The sequence below is a fragment of the Canis lupus genome, chromosome 4, assembly GCF_048164855.1.
Source record: "Canis lupus baileyi chromosome 4, mCanLup2.hap1, whole genome shotgun sequence".
Lineage (NCBI taxonomy): Eukaryota > Metazoa > Chordata > Mammalia > Carnivora > Canidae > Canis > Canis lupus.
Genome location: NC_132841.1, coordinates 16399320 through 16419558, shown reverse-complemented (window position 1 = coordinate 16419558; position 20239 = coordinate 16399320). Strand labels below are relative to the sequence as shown.

Below are 20239 nucleotides of genomic sequence, written 5' to 3'. Positions count from 1 at the left end.
TGTGATATTTCCAGGTTTGGCCTCATTTCAATAAAGCTGCTACGAATACCCTGGTACAAGGGTCTTTGTGTGCATAAGTTTTCATTTCTCTTGAGTAAATATTTAGGAATAAAACTGTTAAGTCAGGATAGGTATAGTTGTATAAGAAACTACAAGAATGTCTCTCAAAGTGAGAGACTTTATATTCTCAACTGTACTTGAGATTTCCAGATGCTCCAGATCTCTGCTGACATTTGAAGCTATCAGGCTTTTTTCAACTTAATCCATTTTGGTGAGTATGTAATGGTATTTCACTGTGGTTTTAATCTTCCTTTTCCTGATGACTAATGATGGGTTTTTTTTTTATGTGATTATTGGACATTTGTGCATCTTCCTTACAAATGTTATACCCATATTTTATTGAGGACTTTGGTATTTTATTACCGAGTTGTAGGACTTCTTTACTGGCCCTTTGTTAGATATACGTTCTGCAAATATTTTTCCCAGCCGGCGCCTTGCCAGCTCACTTTCTGAATTGTGCCTTTTGATGAGAAAAAGTTTGAAGTCTGTCCTATGTCTTTTAATCTTGTTTATGGTTTTTAAATAAAAGGATTTTCATTTCAATGGAGTCATATTTCTCAGTATTTTATGATTTTTAATCTTAACTCCTTTATATCCCAAAATTATAAATAGCATCTCCTATCCTTTTTTCTAAACCCTCACAATTTTATTTTTAATATTTGGTATCTTCAGTCCAGCTGAAATTTGTTTATGAAGTGGTTTGAGGCTAAGATCTCAGCCTTTTCTGCAGATGTGCAACCAAGGTCTCAACCACACATATCAAGGAGGCTGCTATCGTCCTTCTTCCCCTCTTTTGATTTTCCCCCTCTGAATTCTCCTTCAGACATCAGCTTCCCCGGGTTCAATAAACAAGTATACACTGATGAAGCTAAAAGTCTTCTCTAGCCTACGGTGGCAACTCCAGACTCCTCTCCCTCCACTGCTCATGCTCCCACCATCCAGCCTAATGGAAAATATTCCCATATACATATAAAATCTGACACTTCTTTCCCTCCACTGCTATCACTGCATCCAAGTCATCATTACACCTGATTCAGATGCCAGCCTTAGCCTCCTGATCAGTCTTCCTGCTTCCACCATCAAGCAGCAAACAGAATGATCTCATTAAAACTTGTCAGATCATGTCATCCTTTGCTCTAACCCTCCAAACATTCCCATCACCAAATAAATGTCAACTTTCTTACAATAGCCTGCAAGGCCCTCGTAGCCTGGGCACCTCCTTTCCTCTCTGTTCCCTTTTTTTCCTGCTCTCCCACCTGCCGGTCCCATTCTAGATCCATTAGTTTACTTCCTTGCTTCTGAGAATACCAAGCATCATTCCACCTCAGCTTAGGAGTGGCTATTACCACTTTCTGGAATGCTTTTCCCTTATATCTCCATGATCCACTTAATTGTTTAAATCTTACCTTCCAGTAAGGGTTGCTTTATCCACTCTGTTAAAATTGGAACCTATGCTTCTCTCTATCCCAATCTCAACCCCTATATACTACTTTATTCTCCACAGCATTTGTTACTGGCTAACCTACCAGATAATTCACTTATTACGTTTATTGTTTATTATTTTCCCCCTCCAACTAGAATATAGGCCCCACAATGGACCAGGGATTTTGCCTTTCTGTAATTGATGCTACTACCTAAAGTGGCCCTTAGCACATTCCAGATGCTCAGTAAATGTGTGACAATGATTGAATGAACTGCCTCCTGAACTATCCAAAGGCTTCTCGCACTATTAAAAACTTCACTTGTATTATTTTTGTCAAAACCATTCGTGTCTATTTTACCTACAAGAGATGACTAGAAGAGGTGAGGTTTTGTGGCAGTGCTCTACCTCGCCTCCCTCTCCTGTCACTGCCTTGCCATCCCCACCAGCAGCTGAGGATCTCACTGTCTCGTCTTTGCTAGGGTCACTGCAGAGTCTCCCAACAAGCCTCTTTGCCTCTGCTCTGGTTCCTTTTAATTCTTCCCTCCTCACACAGCCACAGAGTTGTTTCTAAAGTCTACATACAATATTGCCCCTTGTTTGCCCACATTCATTTCATGACTCTGCTCAGTCTCAGGGTGCTGGACCAATGCCCCATCTTGGTATATAAGTCTGTCCACAACCTGCTCTGCTGAATCCCGCGGCGGCTTCCCCCAGCCCCTGGTTCGCCCCTTGGCCACACCTGACTCCCGCCTGGTGCCCCCTGGCTTGAGACCTCACTCCCTACCTGAACATTTCACATACTGTTTCCTTGACCCGGAAATAGCCCTTCTCCACTGGCCGCTTCCTCTTTCTTCTTTAAAGAGCAGCTTGAAATTGCTTTCCTTCTCTGTCACATTTAGTTTCATATCCTTCCTAGGTGCTCCCATTATCCTAGCACTTGACCTGCCAGTTGTCATTTTTGGTCTACTCATCTGTCTTCCACACTACACTGTAAACTCCTCTGGGGCAAGAGATCTCTTTCAACTCTATCACTAGGGCCTAGTAGCAGTAGACAGAGTCTACTACAGAGTCATAATAAATGTCTAATAAAAGAATATGGAACTTGCTGGGAGGAAATGTTTGTATTTCTTTCTCCCACCTTAAATAGGGTCTCCTGATGTGAAATGCCTTAGAAATGATCGCAGTGGCAGCAATTAAATCTAGTGCGGATATGCCAGGACTCTAAGGCCACCAGATTCAGGTGAAAAGTGCAACTCTCACGATTTGATATTTTAGTGGTATAGACAAGAGACAAACTGGTTATTTTCCCAGATACACCCTATCTAGTTATTCCCCTGGAAAGAGGTTATGTTCTGGTTTTTTAAGCAGCATGACTAACAAATGTAATATGTAATATGAATCGTTACAGAGCAGGTGCAAGTATTCTTACAAGTCCATGAACCTAGATGCCAGTTCCATCATCTCAGAGTAAAGTACAGATGTATAAGAATAACTGGCTTAAGCCTAATGTAAAGAAAAAGACACACACACAAAAAAAGACATTGAAACATTTCTAAATGACTATGGTTTCTGAACACACATCAGGAATAGTCTCACCTGTAGTGAGGTCAGATGGCAGGAGAGAAACCCAGAGGGAAAAGGGAAGGGCAAGTCACCCCATCTCTCCATCCCCTGGGTCTCACGTCCTCCTGGTTGCCATCCCTTCCCCTAGAAGCACAGAGACTACACAAGTCAGCATGTGAAATCATAAAGTGGGAGAATATTCACCTCCTATTTGTTGAGAACCACAAAAAAACTTCTCGCAATTAGGTTTGGCCAAGCACATCATCATTCATATACACATTCTTCCTCTGAAGTTGACTCAAAGAGCAAAGACACAGGAGCAGAGAATGAATTGGCAAGAATAAGGCTTTATCAGGAAATCTGGGACAGGAAGATTGGGTTCACAGGAGCAAATGGGTAAGGAGAAAGGGGAGACTATGGGCAGCAGGGGGCATCCACCAGTTCCAAAATGAGTGGAAAACTGACCCAGAGCTGGGGTTGGCCAGGCTAGCGGTCAGTCAGGAAGGGGTCAGCTGATGACGCATTGAGGAAGAACTCTCTGCTACTCCCCACAGTGTAACTTCTCAAATCTTGATTTCTGACCAGCCTCATCAGCCCCACTCATTTGACACACACATATCCCAGGGTGTGAGACCTCCTGCTTGCAGGAGGAGGAATGAGGTTAGGTTTGTTTGACATAACTACAGGGACAGCCTCTTCCCAGCAGAGTAAGTTCCATTCTTGGAAGCATCTGCTTCTTAATTGCTGAGCTCTGCAGCTGGCACTAGGAAAATATGAAGAGCTAGTGCTCCTTCACTTCTGTCCCCCACAAGCCCCAAACGGAAGGCTAAAGTTGGAATTACTTTGACTAAAGGTAGGACCAAAAGTGCCTCCGAGCATAGGTATTTTCTCAGTAGTTCTCCCCCTAAAAGTCAAAGGGGGTACCATGGCTGGATAACCAGGTATTCTGACGACAAGCAAGAGGAGAAATGTCTCCCTAAAAATGGGGGACATTGTCCCCAGACTGTAACAGAAGTGCTCTGACCACGAGCATCCCAGGAGCTCAGAATGATGGTGGAAGGTCACGAAGCCAAGTTTGGTGATGTCTACTTCCACTCTACCACTGGGCCCCAGGTGCTCTGACTGCAGGTAGAAACATGAAGGCCTGTAAGCACAAGTGTGGTACTGGCTGTTGCAACTTCTAAAGATCGATTCCGGCCAGGGATGCCTGACATGCTGACTGTAAGCATGAAGACAGGTATCGCCAGACACCTGCATGGTGCTAATCCCTCCCACGGCAGCCCATGTGCTGCGGCCAGGGGCACCCTCGCAGCCCTGACAAAAGGTGGCAAGAGAAGTACCACCCAACATAGGAATGGCGCTGGTCTCTCCAGCTGCAGCAGATGTGCTCTGGCACAAAGGGTCCCAGCTGATGTGAGCAGCAGAAGAAACAAAGGTGTCGCCTGGCACTTATTTCTTCTCAGTGGTGCTGACCCGTCCAGTAGTTATAGATGTGGCTTTGCTCTGACTACAGGCAGGAAGGAGAGTGTCTCCCAGAACAGCTGTGTTCTCCATAAGGGCAGACTCCCCATTTGCAACTGGAGGGCTACAGGCCAGCAGGGCCCGGAAGCTCAGCTCTGAGAGTCCTTAACTTGAAGGACTAGTGTCCGCTTCATCCTGCACCAGAACGGAGGTGAGCCCGGGACAGCCAAAGTCACCCCAAAACTGTTGCAACACAAATGGGCCTGCAACGGTCTTAGTAAACAGTGAGCTACGGTCCTCAGTGCTGGGCATCCTGGCGGCGGCTCTAGAGTGAGGCGTAGTAGCTGTACCTGCAGGAAAAGGCCTGAGGTATCACCAAGTTCTGGCTGGGTGCCGATGGGGATGCCAAAGGTGGAATCGGGGACAGCAAATCCGCAAGCCTGCTTGAGTTGGGCCGCCTTGGGTGGCTAGGCTCTGTCAGAAGTTAAATTAGGAGCTTGTGCGTGGGTTGCAGTTTCCAAAAGGCAAAGGGATGCAGTTGGGTGGCTCCAGGCTGCTGCAGCCAGCCCATCAGAGACCCCAAATGCGGGCGAGATGAAAGGCTGCGAAGTGGAAGTGGTGTCCGTGTGGGTGACCCCACATTGCAGAGCAGGCTGGGAGGCGCTGGTGGTGCTGGCGCAGGCGACCGCAGAGGAGAGCCGGGCTGGCAGGTGAGAGGAGCTGGGGCAGGTGACTGGGGAGAGAGGGAAGAGAATCCACAGACGGAGGTAGGGGAGACTCCCTTCTCCCTCTCCGGGAGGCAGGCTGAGGAAAGGCCTGACCTCTGGGGGGTGGAGGGAGCAAAGCAGGAGGCGCAGCGACTATGACGGTGGGATGGGAATGCCGGGGCCTCCATTTTCACCACTAAGAAGACCCCACAGATGACCTTGACCCTGAAAGGAAAAAGAATCCTCATCATCGGCAAAAGGAGAATAAGGAATCCTGCGGTTCGCGTCACTCCTGTCTGGGAGAAGGCGGGGCAGACCAGAGCGGCGGCTCCGGCTCCTGGGGGACCAGTTGGCCAACCCGGTGACGGGTCAGGTAAGGTGTCGGTGACCGGGATCTGCACAGTGAACGTGGCCGGGGCCAGCTGAGGGCACTGCGGTCTGCCGTGGCCTCCGTTTTATCTCTGTCCTTATGGAGCCGCGGCCCTCAGCCGTCCTCCCCTCCCCAGGCCTCCAACTAGGATGTACAAGGAAGCCAGGAGCCAGGAGCCAGGGCAGACGCGCGGGAAGCCTCCTGGGTCTTCCTGGACGCGGCGGAGGGACACCTGGGCTGCTGGCCTCATCAGGCACGGGCTTTGTCACCCCCTCGAGAAGCGGGTGCGGGTGAGACCGGGCCGGACCCGCCTGCTGGCCCGGGTCACTGCCCCGAAATCGCTGGGACCCCTCGGGCCGGGCCTGTGAGCTGGAAAAGGCCACGGAGGCCCCAGAGACACACGCAGGGCTCTTCTGCCCCAAGCTATGGTCCGGGCTTGGAGGTTCCCTGGGGGGGGGCCAGGGCCGCGCGAGCGAAGGACACTCCGGGGCCTCCAGAGACGCCCCCGGCCGGGCCCCTTCTCTGGCCACCAGCGGCGGGCGCTGCTCACCCGAGCCCCCCTCGGGCAGGGGCAGGGGTCGGGGCGGCCTCCACCCGCCTGCCCAGAGCGCCACCACCCTGGAGGCGGAGCGGACCGCAGGGTCCCCGGGGCGGGCGGGGACGCGGAGGAGGAGCCCGAGCGGCCGGGCCGGCGGGGGAGGGGGAGGTGCGGGGCGGCGGCGCGGACTCGCGGGGCGGGGGCCCACGTCCCCGGGCTCGCGGAGGTCGGCGGCGGCAGAGAAGGGGCGCGCGGCCCAGAGCCCGGAGGGCAAAGGGCGATCCCAAGGCCCCCCCCCCCCCCCGCCCCCGCCGCGGCCGCCCCGAGCCCTGCGCGCCGGCCCCACCCGCGGGGTCCCCGAGGCGCCGCCGGGAGCCAGGGGGGAGGGGGCAGGGGGCGGGGCGCCGCGGGGAGGGCCGGCGGGGCAGGTGCGGAGCGGGGCCGCCTCCCGTCCGGTCGCCCCCGCGCCAGCCGGAGTCCGCGAGCCGGGAGCCGCTCCGGGCGCCACGTGCGCTCCTGGGTGCCGCCCTGGGTGCCGCCTCCTAAGGCCAGATGCCCGGGCTTTGGCGGCAGCGCTGCGGTCCCCGGCCATGCAGGGAAAACTCCCTTGTATATGGGCCGAGCTAAATTCACTTCTTTTTTCTGGTAGCTTCTATGTAAATTCCTTGGGATTTTCAACATATACACGCAGTCGTGTTTTCTATAAATAAGTTTCACTTCTGGGGATCCCCGGGGGGCTCAGTGGTTTGGCGCCTGCCTCCAGCCCAGGGCCTGATCCCGGAGACCCGGGATCGAGTCCCACATCGGGCTCCTTGAGTCCCACATCGGGCTCCCTGCATGGAGCCTGCTTCTCCCTCTGCCTGTGTCTCTGCCTCTCTCTCTGTCCCTGTGTCTCTCATGAATAAATAAAATCTTTAAAAAAAATAAGTCTCACTTCTTCCTTTTCGGTCTGTGTGCCTTTTATTTCTTCTTACCTTCTGCGTGTGCTAAGGCCTCCAGTAAAACGTTGAATACCAGTGGAAACAATGGACATCCTTCAGTATTCGTTCGATATTCTGTTTGGGGGAGGTGTTTTTTGGTAAAAGGCCTTCATCACACTAAGGAAATTCCCACCAATTTCTACTTTGCTAACAACTTTTTTTGTGTGTGTTTTTTTAAGGGCAGCATGAGAGTGGGTGTGTAAACATGTACTAGGTGGGACTGTAAATCAGGTCGGGGGGCCTCTATACCTTTAGGCTACGTGGTAACAACTCAGTTGCTCATTATTCTATTATCTTTTAAACTGTGCATAAAAAAATAAACTATGCGCTATGCATATAAGGGATACATTTTCTTTGTATGTATGCTGTATTTTACAATAACAGCATTTTTTAACAGTAAGATGTAAAAAATGAGATTATATTCTTATTTTGAAATACAAATATACAATATTTTCACTTAGACTTTAAGAGCTAAATATTAGACTTCTATGGAAACCCAAACATAACATTGATTTCATGGGAAAAGTACATCTTGAAATTATTTTCAAAAGCTAGAGTAAGTTGATACACATATGCACACGAATAAGTGTGTATATACATATATATTCATATTAATAACAAAATATTTACTTTTGAGTCTCTAAAGCCCTTTTCCTGGTACTATGGGGAAAAACAGTAAGTTTCACTCATTTTTGTTTTCACGCATGTGCTCTTTAATTCCTGAGAACTCAGAAGCTAAGATCAAAGTGTAACTTAGCAAACAAGGATATCTTGCTGATCAGTTAAAGAAGTCTTCAGAAATTTAAATGAATTCTATCCCACCATCACTTGGAAGGGAAAATAACTAGAAAGTGGGGGGGAAAGAGAGCATGAGCACTCTGGCAAGTCTGCACAAACCCTAGGGAAAGAAACACTGGCTCCCTCTAGAACACACCCCAGGTTTTCTGTCTTTTCAAAGGTCTTGAATGTTCAGAGCCTGTGAGCCTCGTGCCCAGCCAGCAGGTAGCTTTCTTCAGAACCCTGTGTCATTCAGGAAACTCAAGAAGTTCAAAAGTCTATTAAAGTGACTTGATTTTAAAATAATTTAGTTGCAAACCCAAGGACTGCCTTTTTCCCTTCTCTCTCTGTTCAGCATCTGACATTTATTTGTTAAATTATGGAGTGACACCAGAAGAAAATTCTGACTTAGAGATAGGAAAATAGAACCAGCACATTTGCCAACAGCTTAGCATACGATTCAACTGAGATTCTCCTAATTAATCTGGTTATTAATCTCAAACAGAAAATGCTCCTTGCATACATGGGGATGGGTTACTAAAATCTTTTCCTCCCACTCCCATGCTTATTGGCTTTTCTGAGAATGTAAAAGTAACACAAATTTATTTAGAAAACTAGGAAATCTGAAAAGTAAAATGAAGAAAAGAAAAATTGCCCGGAATTCTACTATAGGTGATTAACTCCAGATTTTTTTAGATCGGTTTCCTTTCCTTTCTCCATACATAGAATTTCTACTTTTACAAAATTCAGCAAAATGTGAACAGTGTCATAACCTGGTTTTTTAAACTTTACATCATGTTTAACATCGTTAAAACCTCTTGAAAAACACTATTTTCATTTACTACAAACATATCCTACCATTTTTTTCACCGTGCTTGGTTACTTTCTTAGAGTTTATTTATGAAAGTAAAATTTCTTGATCACAGGGTAAAAACAGTCCTTGGATACATATTTCTTTCCAGAATGACTATAACAATTTTCTATCCCACAAGATATGAGAGTTTGGGGCTATGTATAGTCTTATTTGTGGAATTTTGTACTCAAAATATATATTTTTAATCTTTTTTATCAATTTCACTGGTGAAAATTATATCACTTTTTTCCTTTAATATTATAATCATCATTAAGGTTTTTTAATACATCCAATGCAGATTTCTTCATGTTTCTGATTACCTCCTTGTCTGAATTCATACAACCTTTCACTTCTTTGCAACGTAAATTCCAGACACAGAACTCTACCTTTCCCATTACCTCGTCAATTAAACTGCCACCATCACTCAGGCAGAAAGTGGGGTCCTTAGTACCCAGATATGGGAATGTCGGATGGTATGGAATAAACAGCTCTTTTCACATATATTAGGGAGAAGAGCCACTGGAACGGGATTACACCCCAGTAGTGTGGTACAGGTCTATAATAGTTCATGAGAGCTCACTGTGCAATTCTTTCCTCAATTCTGTCTTCAATTATATCACTTTGGTGGCTCAGAATTGGCCAGGAGAGGATTTGCACCATGAAAATCAGCAAATGCTACAAATTAAACCCTCCTCACCCACCCTGTGCCCCAAGAGCCAGCTGCTAAACATTTAATAGCACTCCACCACTTCTATTTCCAACTAGGGCAAAGAAGCTACTATCAGACTAACCTCCCTGCTGATAACAATTAGAAAGACTGTAAAATATTTTTTTAAACATTTTCTTGAAAAACAAACAATTGCTTGAAGGACTCAAGCAGGACCAAAGCAGCCAAGGCTTGAAGGTCTAAGATCATAAAGAGAGAGAAAGGCAAGTGCTAAGAAGCGAGTCTGATGTTATAGCCACTCTTTTCCCCTTGATGCATTTGCTAATTCATAAATGGCTTGTTAAAAGCTAAGTGGAAAATGGTGGCTACGTGGCAAAAAAGCTGGAAGCTGAGCTTTCAGCAGCCTCGGGAGGTGCAGAGAGAAAAATTCAAAACATTTCAGGAGTTATCAAAAGAGAAGGGTCCCTCTTTTGGGACTCAAGCTTTCATTTGGGACTCTCAAAGAACAATATCCCAGGAACAAGGTATCTTATTTCAGGATGCTATTACAATTTACCATAGGCTGGGTGCTTTACATAGCAAACATTTATTTCTCTTCCTTCTAGAAGCTAGAAGTCTGTGATCAGGGTGCCAGCATGGTCAGGTTCTTGGTGAATGCCCCCTTCCTGGTTTACAGACACCCTGTCTTCTTGCTGTGTACTCAAACGGCAGCAAAAGAACAAGCTAGCTCTCTGGCCTCTTGGGAGGTCACCAGTTCCACTTGTGAGGGTCCCATCCTCATGACCTAATTACTTCCCAAAGGTACCACCTAAAATACCATCACATTGGAAGCAGGGTTTCAACATATGAATTCTGTAGGACACAAACATTTAGTCTGTTGCAAATGGGTAACTGGAGACACCTAGACATCAAAAAGAATGAAGCACAGCTCTGATTTAAATAAATCCCAGACTAGAGTAAGGTGTGCTTCCCCATCCTACCCGCCTGAAGGACTTACAGTAGCACCAATAAATGTCAAATATCTAGGAATAAAGCTAGTAAGGATATAAAAAATTGTGAGATAGTGGTAGATCTAAATATGAAAGATTAAGCAAAAGCTTCTAGCGGATATCCCTGAAAAATCCTTATAATACTGAAAGTACCCCAAAACACATGTTCATGGTAGTATTATTTCTAATATACAAAAACTGAGAACAACTCAAATATCCATCAATAGAATGTGTGGAGGGGAGGTGGTGGTGGGGATGGTATAGCTGGGGGACAGGCATTAAGGAGGGTATGTGATGTGATGAGCACTAGGTGTTATATGCAACTGATGAAAAATATAACTCTATATCTGAAACTAATGACATACTATGTGTTGGCTAATTGAATTTAAATTAAAAAAACAATAGAATGAGTTAATAAGATATGGCATATTCATTCAATGCAACTACACTGCAATATAAACGTGCAAACTACTGCTAAACAACAACCTGGGTGGATTTCACACATATGGTATTGAATGAAAGAACTCAAATACAAAAGAGCACATACTGTATAATTCCATTTATATAAAGTTTAAAAATAGGCCAAATGTATTTATAATGTTAAAAGTTTAGAGGGAGAGTTACCCAGGAGAGGGAGGCTGCCTTCCAGGGTGCAAGCAGTGTTTTGTTTCTTGATCTGGGTAATGGTTATATAGGTTTGTTCCCATGAAAATATACTGAGCATTCTACTTATGCCTTGCACATGTTTATGAATGTTATATTTAAAGTTGATTAAATGACAGCTGAGAGAGAGAAAACACTGAAACTCTTCCCCAGAAGGGGCACACACCTCCTTAAATCAGATAGGACTCTCCACCCTACAAGTGACGAAATCTTTCATTAAAATTGACCTATAAAATAAATGAGTCCAGAGAAGATATACAAGTAGCCAGCAAGCATGTAGAAAAAAATGCTCAACATCATTAGTCAATAAGGAAATGTGAATTGAAACCAATGAGATACCACTTTGCAACGACTAGGATGGCTATACCCAAAAAAGTAGGACAATAACAGGGTTAGCAAGAATGTGTAAAAGTCCTTGCTAACTTATTGTTAATAAGTTATTAACAATATGGATGATCTTTGAAAAGATTATGCTACATAAAAGAAGCCAATCCTGAAAAACCACAGATTCATATTTATACGGAATGTCTAAAACGGGTCACTCTATAGAGACAGGAAGTAGATTTGTGGTTGTGATGGCTGAGGGCTGGGAGGTAGGCATAGAGTTTGCAGAAGGGGAGTTGAAGGAGAAAGGAGAATAACTGCTTATCAGATTGGGGTTTCTTTCTGGAGGGATGAAAAGGGCCTACAATTGATTGTGGTGAAGGTTGCACAATTCTGTGAAAACACTAAAAACCATTAAATTATACACTGTTTTAAAACTATTCAACTATTTAAACTAGCAATGTCCCCAATAGCCAAACCATGGAAGGATCCTAGTGTCCATCAACAGATGAATGGATAAAGAAGATGTGAGATATATATAATATATATATGTTATATTTATTATATATATATATATATATATATATATATATATATATATATATATAATGGAACACTACTCAGCCATCAGGAAGGATGAAATCTTACCATTTACATCAACATGGATGGAACTAGAAGGTCTTATGCTAAACAAAATAAGTCAACCAGAGAAAGACAATTATCATATAGTTTCACTCATATATAAGAATATAAAATATAAGAATATAAGGAACAGAGCAGAGAATCATAGAGAAAGGAGAGAAAACTGAATGGGAAGAAATTAGAGAGGGAGACAAGCCATGAGAGACTCTTAACTGTAGGAAACAAACTGAGGGTTGCTGGAGGAGAGGTGGGAGGGATGGGGTAACTGGATGATGAGCATTAAGGAGGTCAATGATGTGATGGGCACTGGGTGTTATAGGCATCTGATAACTAACTGAACTAAATATCTGAAACTAATGATGTACTCTATGTTGGCTAATTGAATTTAAATTGTTTTTTAAAAGTAAAAATAAAATAAAATATAAAGAAAACATTAAGGGTGAATTTTACGATATTTAAATTATAAATCAATAAAACTGCTCTAAAAACTAATGAGAATTTAGTAGTTTATGTAACTGAAATATCTAGAGATAAGTTGCTCCCATGAGGACTGATCCAGCAGCCAAGACATTATCACAGTACTCGATTTCATTCTGTCTTTGATATGCCTTCTGTGGTGTTGGCTTCACCAGACCACCGTGTCAGTACCCTAGCAGCTCCAGGCATGTCCATTTTGTCAGCAAAAAGGCAAGAACCATTCAAAACCTCGTAATCTCTTCTCACACCACCCAGAGGACAAAGAAAGTTCATCTTTCTCAGAAAACATCTATGTATGTCTTTCAGTGTGTCATAAATACTGGCTGAGTTACGTTCCCACTGCACAGTGGAGAACTGGGACGAATGGTTGTCTTAAATCAATCTGATGCCAGAGCCCCAGAGGTCAATCCTACCCAAATTACATGACCAAAGGTTGTGTAAGGGCAGCTTCCTAAACCAAATGTGGGATCTCATCACCAGAAATTATGGAAACTAAAGTTGAGGAGTTAACATCATCAACCCCAATTACACAGACAAGAAAAGAAGTCAGAGTTGCTACATTTATTTCCAAATTGACCTCCCTCATTGGATGCAAGACAGAGATACCCATGTTTGAAAACAGAGCACTGAACACACAACTAGGTCCATAATAGGTTCTTGATTGATTTTGAATGAATTAACAAACAAATTGAGCCAACAACAAACTTGTAAACAAATGAAAAATTGTCTATCTTGGTGGTAGAGAACTTAGACTCTTGGTTCCTTTTTCTTCTGTTTCCTGCTGCTCTCTGCTTAGTCGAGCACCATTAGTTCAGTAAAGCGTTCAAAAGTCAGGAAGGAGAGAAGAGTTTCAAATCTCTGTTATTTTTTTGATCTTCAAAAGAGCTCTGATGACAAACGCACAGTTGAGGAAGTGTATATCATCGGCAGGGAAAGGTTTGGAGATACTTAGTTGGTTTTAATCTCCAGGTTAACACAGGGGAGATCCTGGTACAATGTCAAAGCAACTATTGAGTCTCTTTACAAGCTTACTTCTAACCTGTGTAGACATCGGATCCAGAGATTTCACAGTCACCTGCCATCCCACACTCCCTCCTCAGTCCTTAGTTTCTGACCTATTCACTAGTTTACAAGTATCACTGAATACTCCCTTATGCCTCAGAGAAATCACCAAATGTACATCAAACAACGTGAAGGACTGAAGATCAAAGCCATGTCTATCATCAGAATCCTAATCAAGAGTGTACACACTTACAGTTTCTATTTTGACTTTCACTTCAATCTGGAAGATAAATTGAGCAAGTATTATTAACTTCATTGTACCAACTAGGAAATCTAGGCTCGGAAAGTGTTTGCCCTGTTTTTAATTAGTGACAAAAAAGGGACCAGAACAAGTACTTCCTGATCCCTTTGAATACAATGTCACCACTAAACCAACATCCAGTGTATTGAGAATTAAGATGTATTCTCTATACTTACAGATGCATTTACAATGGCCCAACCACACTTTTGCTTGATTAATAACTAAGAAACATAGAATTACATTATAAAATCACATCAAACATTTCTATGTGACAATGGTAGGCATTTCATTACTACTAACAAATTCGTTCAGTAAGAACTGACTGTAAGGTCATGAAATAAACAAAGCCAATTAGTTGTCTACCCACTATTCAAATCCATGTCCTTGGACATTTTAGCCATCCGAGCTAACCCATGGTCTTTTGCATTAAAAAGATACTGAAATACTTCTATTTTTTTTTTTTCAAATGACTAAGATTTAATCATTGGAAATGGAAAACTTCTAAATCTACAGGTGCACTGAGTGAACAACAAACACTGTGTATGATAGATTGGTTTTTTTCCTTAAGTACAAGCAAACTTTGAGCTTAAAAAAAGAATTCACTGTGTTACTGATAATCGAAAATGGATTTACTGAGCTGGGTAGCTTTAATTAGTTTGCTGGTGCTCCAAAGACTTTTGGGCGAATGGGATTTTTTTTCTAATACCTGTAATGCATACAAGCGTTAAATCAAAGCTGACTACAGCAAAATCTAATTCTAAAAGCCCCAGAGTAAAATCAAGATAAAATAATTTACACCAAAACCACTTCATCAAAATAGAAAGAAGTCTATGAATATTCCAATAGCTATCACCACTATGATTTTTCCAAGAAAGAAAACCAGAGTTTAAATTTTCTAACAAATCCCACATTCATTACATTTCTGTACCTTTTAGTTTGTCCAAAAGGATTATCATTTCTAAAGCACATCAACTTAACAAGTATGTAATAAAAGAGTAGTGAAAAACACAAAAATTAAGAGAGGCAACTCTTTCATGGAGAAATTACAGTGGGTTTTTTTCTTTCTCTTTTTAAATTTGAATTTAAGGCTGTCATAAGATTTTTATTTAAAAAATAAAAAGCAAAAACAATTAGCAGGCTTAAGAGGGACAATGTCTCAGCTTTGGGGTAGTACTGGATAGAGAGTTAGGATCATTGCCTGGAAGTGTCATCTCTGTACTCACCTGCTCTTTGACCTAGAAGAATCTTCTCCATTTCCCTCCTCCTGAACATCTAGAGCAATAAAATAATAAAGAAAATGACCTCATATATTAGGAGAACATAAAAATATTAATACAAATATGCAGTATAAAATACAGTCAAAGAATGTTTGTGGAGTTGGAACTTGCTTTGAAAACACGAACAGGCAAAAGTGAGAAAGGTACTGAACAAATTCTATCAGTCACACCGGACATGCTCCCATAACACCAATAGCAGGCAATATTTGGAGGCACAAGTGTTGATGCTCCCCTACTCTCTCCAAAAATGCAAATACTGAAACTTGCCAAATGCCAAATTGTGTTTACAACAGATAAATGAAAATTGTATAAAACTCAAAACTAAGATTTTAGAGACTGGTGTCAGAAGACCTTAGTTCAGCAAATTATAAATAGAATTTCCTTAAACTGATATAGGGTATTTACCAAAAAAGAATGAAAGAAAGGAATAAAAAAACCTACTCCAAATATTCACACTTAATGCTGAAATGTTGAAGGCTTCCCTCTAAGATTAGAAATGAGAAAAGAAAGACCTCTATCACTACTTTTATTTAGAGATCCTAGTCAGAGGAAGGAAGGAAGGAAGGAAGGAAGGAAGGAAGGAAGGAAGGAAGGAAGGAAGGAAGGAAGGAAAGAAGGAAGGCAGGCTAGAAGGGAGAAAGGAAGGAAGGAAAGAACTAAGTGAGATTTCATTGTGGTTTTAATTTGCATTTCCCTGATGATTTGTGAAATGGAGCATCTTTTCATGTGTCTGCTGGCCATCATGTGTCTTCTTTGGAAAAATGTCTATTCAGGGCTTCTACTCATTTTTTAATCAGATTATTCATTTTTCTGGTGCTGTATAATGTCTTTAAGTATTTCGGACATTAACCCTTTATCATTTAATATATTATTTGCAAATATCTTCTCCTCTCTGGTATGATAACTAACAAAATAGCTAACATCAAAAAAGCTAACATCAAAAACACAAGAAATAACAAGTGTTGGTGAAGATGTATACTGTTGATGAGAATGCAAATTGGTGCAGCCACTGTGGAAAACAGTGTGAAGGTTCCTCAAAAAATTAAAAATAGAATTACTATATGATCTAGTAATTCCACTACTGGGTATTTACCCAAAGGAAACAAAAACACTAATTTGAAAAAGATATATGCACCCATATGTTTATTGCAGCATTATCTACAATAGCCAACATATGGAAGTGGCCCAAGTGTCCATTCATAGATGAATGCATGAAGAAGATGAGATATATATATCAGAGAAAACCAGAGTTTAAATTTTCTAACAAATCCCACATTCATTCATTACATTTCTGTACCTTTTAGTTTGTCCAAAAGGATTATCATATATATATATATATATATATATATATATATATATATATAAAAGAATATTATTCAGTCATAAAAAAGAATGAAATCTTGCCATTTGTTGGAAAAGCATTCTGTGTTCATGGATTAGAAGAATAAGCATTGTTAAAATGTCTATACTGTCCAAATCAATCTATACATTTAATGTAGTCCCTATCAAAATGCCACCATCATTTTTAACAGAGCTATAATAAACAATCCTAAAATTTATATGAAACCACAAAAGATCCTGAATAGCCAAAGCAATCCTGAAAAAGAAAAGAAAACTGGAGGTATCACAATTCCTGATTTCAAGCTCTATTACAAAACTGTAATCATCAAGACAGTCTAGTACTGGCACAAAAACAGATACATAGATCAGTAGAAGAGAAGAGAAAACCCAGAAATGGACCACAAATTTTTGGTCCATTGATCTTCAACAAAACAGGAAAGAATATCCAATGGAAAAAATATTATCTTCAATAAATCGTGCTGGGAAAATTGGACAGTTACATGCAGAAGAGTGAAACTGTACCATTTTCTTACAACATAGACAAAAATAAATTCAAAATGGAAGAAAGACCTAAATGTGAGACAAGAATCCATCAAAACCCTAGAGAAGAACATGGGCAGAAACCTCTTTGACCTTAGCTGTAGCAACTTCTTAGTAGACGCATCTCCAGAAGCAAGGGAAATAAAAAGCAAAAATGAACTATTGGGACTTCATCAAGATAAAAATCTTCAGAACATTGAAGGAAAGAATCAGCAAAACTAAAAGGCAGACAACAGAATGGGGGAAGATATTTGCAAATGACATATCTGATAAAGTATTAGTATCCAAAATCTATAAAGAACTTGTCAAACTCAACACCCAAAAGACAAAAAAAATCAGTTAAGAAATGGGCATGAGGGGCACATGGGTGGCTCAGTGGTTGAGCAGCTGCATTTAGCTCAGGTCATGATTCCAGGGTCCTGGAATGGAGTACTGCATCAGGCTCCCCGCAGGGAGCCTGCTTCTCCCTCTGCCTATGTCTCTGCCTCTCTTTCTGTGTCTCTCATGAATAAATAAATAAAAATCTCTTAAAAAAAAAAAAGAAATGGACCTTAATAGATATTTGTCCAAAGAAGATATCCAGATGGCTAACAGACACATGAAAAGATGCTCAACATTACTCATCATCAAAGAAATACAAATCAAAACCATGATGAGATACCACCTCACACCTGTCAGAATGGCTAAAATTAACAACATAGGAAACAACATGTGTCGGTGAGGATGTGGAGAAAAGGGAACCCTCTTGCGCTGTTGGTGGGAGTGAAAACTGGTGCAGCCACTCTGGAAAACAGTATGGAGGTTCCTCAAAAAGTTAAAAATAAAACTACCCTATGAGCCAGCAATTTCACTACTAGATATTTATACAAAGGATCCAAAAATATGGTTACAAAGGGGTACATGCACCCCATGTTCATAACAGCATTATCAACAATAGCCAAACTATGGAAAGAGCCCAAATTTCCACTGACTGATGAATGAATAAAAAAGATGTGATATATATACACAATAGAATATTACTCGGTCATCAAAAAGAATGAAATCTTGCCATTCACAACAATGTGGATGGAGCTAGAGTGTATTATGCTAAGTGAAATAAGTCAGTCAGATAAAGACAAATACCATATGATTTCACTCATATGTGCAATTTAAGAAACAAAACAGATGAGCATAGTGGATGTGGGGGAATAAAACAAGAACAGGGGCATCTAGGTGGCTCAGTGGTTGAGCAGCTGCCTTGGGCTCCCAGGATCCTGAGATGGAATCTTATATAGGGCTCCCCACAGGCAGCCTGCTTTTCCCTCTGCCTATGTCTCTGCCTCTCTCTCTGTGAGAGCATCAGAGCATAAATAAATACACACAAACATACAAAATCAGGGAGGGAAATGAACCATAAGAGACTCTTAACCATAGGAAACAAACTGGGGGGTGCTGGAGGGGAGGGAGGAGATGGGATAACTGGGTGACAGGTATTAAGGAGGGCACATGATGTAACAAGCACTGGGTGTTATATACAACTGATGAATCACTGAAACTAGCACTTTGTACTGTACTATATATTAGTTAGTTGAATTAAATAAAAATAAAATTGTTTAAATAATGAATTAATTTTTTAAAAGACATCTTTTACCCTAATAAACTGTTCAGGTGCTTCTTATTGAAAAAAAAATAAAAAGAAACAATAAAGATGAACATATGGGGGGAGGGGAAGAGGGAGTATCAAACCATAAGAGACCCTTAAAAGATAAAGAACAGAGATTGATGGAGGGAGGTGGGGGGAAATGGGCTAGATGGGTGATGGATAGTAAGGAGGGCACTTGTAATGAGCACCAGGTGTTGTATGTGAGTGATGAATCACTGAATTCTGCTCCTGAAACCAACATTGTACTGTATGTTAACTAGCTAGAATTCAAACAAAAATTTGAAAAAAGAAAAAAAAGAAAAGAAATCTTGCCATTTGTAACAACATGGATGAACCTGGAGGGTATAATGCTAAGTGAAATAAGCCATTCAGAGAAAGTCAAATACCATATGATTTCACTTACATGTAGAATTTAAGAAACAAAACAGAGAAAAAAAGAGACAACAAATTCTAAATACAAAGAACAAATTAGTGGCTGCTAGAGGGGAGGTTGGTGGGGAGATGAGTGAAATACAGGAGTAAGAGTACATTTACCATGAGCACTGTGAAATGTATAGACATGATATGTATACCTGATATGAATATAACACTGCATATTAATTATACTTCAATAAAAACAGAAAAAAGAATGGTAGAAGGACTTAAAAAAGAGAGTTGCTATCACTATTTGCAAACATTATTATGTGTAGGTACAAAATACAAAAGAATCTACAGATAATTTATTGTAATTAATAAGCATATTTACCAAGTTACCCAGATAAAATGTTAATTTAAAAATTAATAGTAATATTAATTATATGTACCATCAAATAGAAAATAATATTTTAAATGATATCTGCATTTAAAAAAAAACATAAAAACCTAGGAATGAATCCAGTGGAGTAGAAGACCTCTATATAGAAACTTAGCAAGCATAGATTGGAAGAGTTAAGGGTGTAAAGATATCAGTCATCTCCAAATCCCAGCAGGATTTTTTTTAATTATAGAAATTGACAACTGATTCAAAATTTTATGTGGAAATGCAAAAGGCCAAGAATAACCAAGAAAATCTTGAAGAAGATCAAAACTGGAGATATATCAAGAGTTATAAAGCTGTAGTAGTTAAGACAGAATAGACAAATAGACCACTGAAGCAGAAGAGAAAGTCCAGAAATAGGCCCACAGTTTTGTGGAGAATTGACTTATGTCAACGGTGGCACTGCACAGCAGCAGGGAAAATTTTTTACTTTCAATAACGATACTGAGTAGATTGGATATTTTTATGGGGTATGTTGGCGGGGGACCTGACCCCTATCTCATACCATAGACAGAAACACAAAGAATGTCTACACATCAAAGAAAAAATACAGACAAGCCACTAGAAAATCGAGCAAAAGATATGAACAGGTACTTTTTAAATGAGGATATTTGAATTGCCAACAAACATTAGCAAAGATGTTCAACTTTATTAGTTATCAGGGAAATGCAAATTTTCAAACTGGAATGACCTCAGTACGCCAAAGTGGCTGAGGTAAAAAGACACAGTAATACCAGGTGCCATAAAAAATACAAAGAATGTGGAACAATGAGGATGTTTATTTGCTTGTGGTGTGAATATATAAAGCTCAAAACAGGCAAAAGTTACCTATAATGTTAGAATCAG

General features: G+C 41.4%; 1 long non-coding RNA gene across 4 annotated transcripts in view; it reads right to left on the bottom strand.

Annotated features, from left to right (window-relative positions):
• Positions 1-20239, bottom strand: part of LOC140631502 (uncharacterized) — a 351199-nt gene that overhangs the window by 257487 nt on the left and 73473 nt on the right. For 3 of the 4 annotated variants that reach the window (XR_012029049.1, XR_012029046.1, XR_012029048.1), the window contains exon 3: positions 13078-15069. This is a non-coding gene — a long non-coding RNA (uncharacterized lncRNA). Of the gene's footprint in view, positions 1-13077; positions 15070-20239 lie in introns of those variants that run through there. The other variant, XR_012029047.1, reaches the window with a different exon arrangement.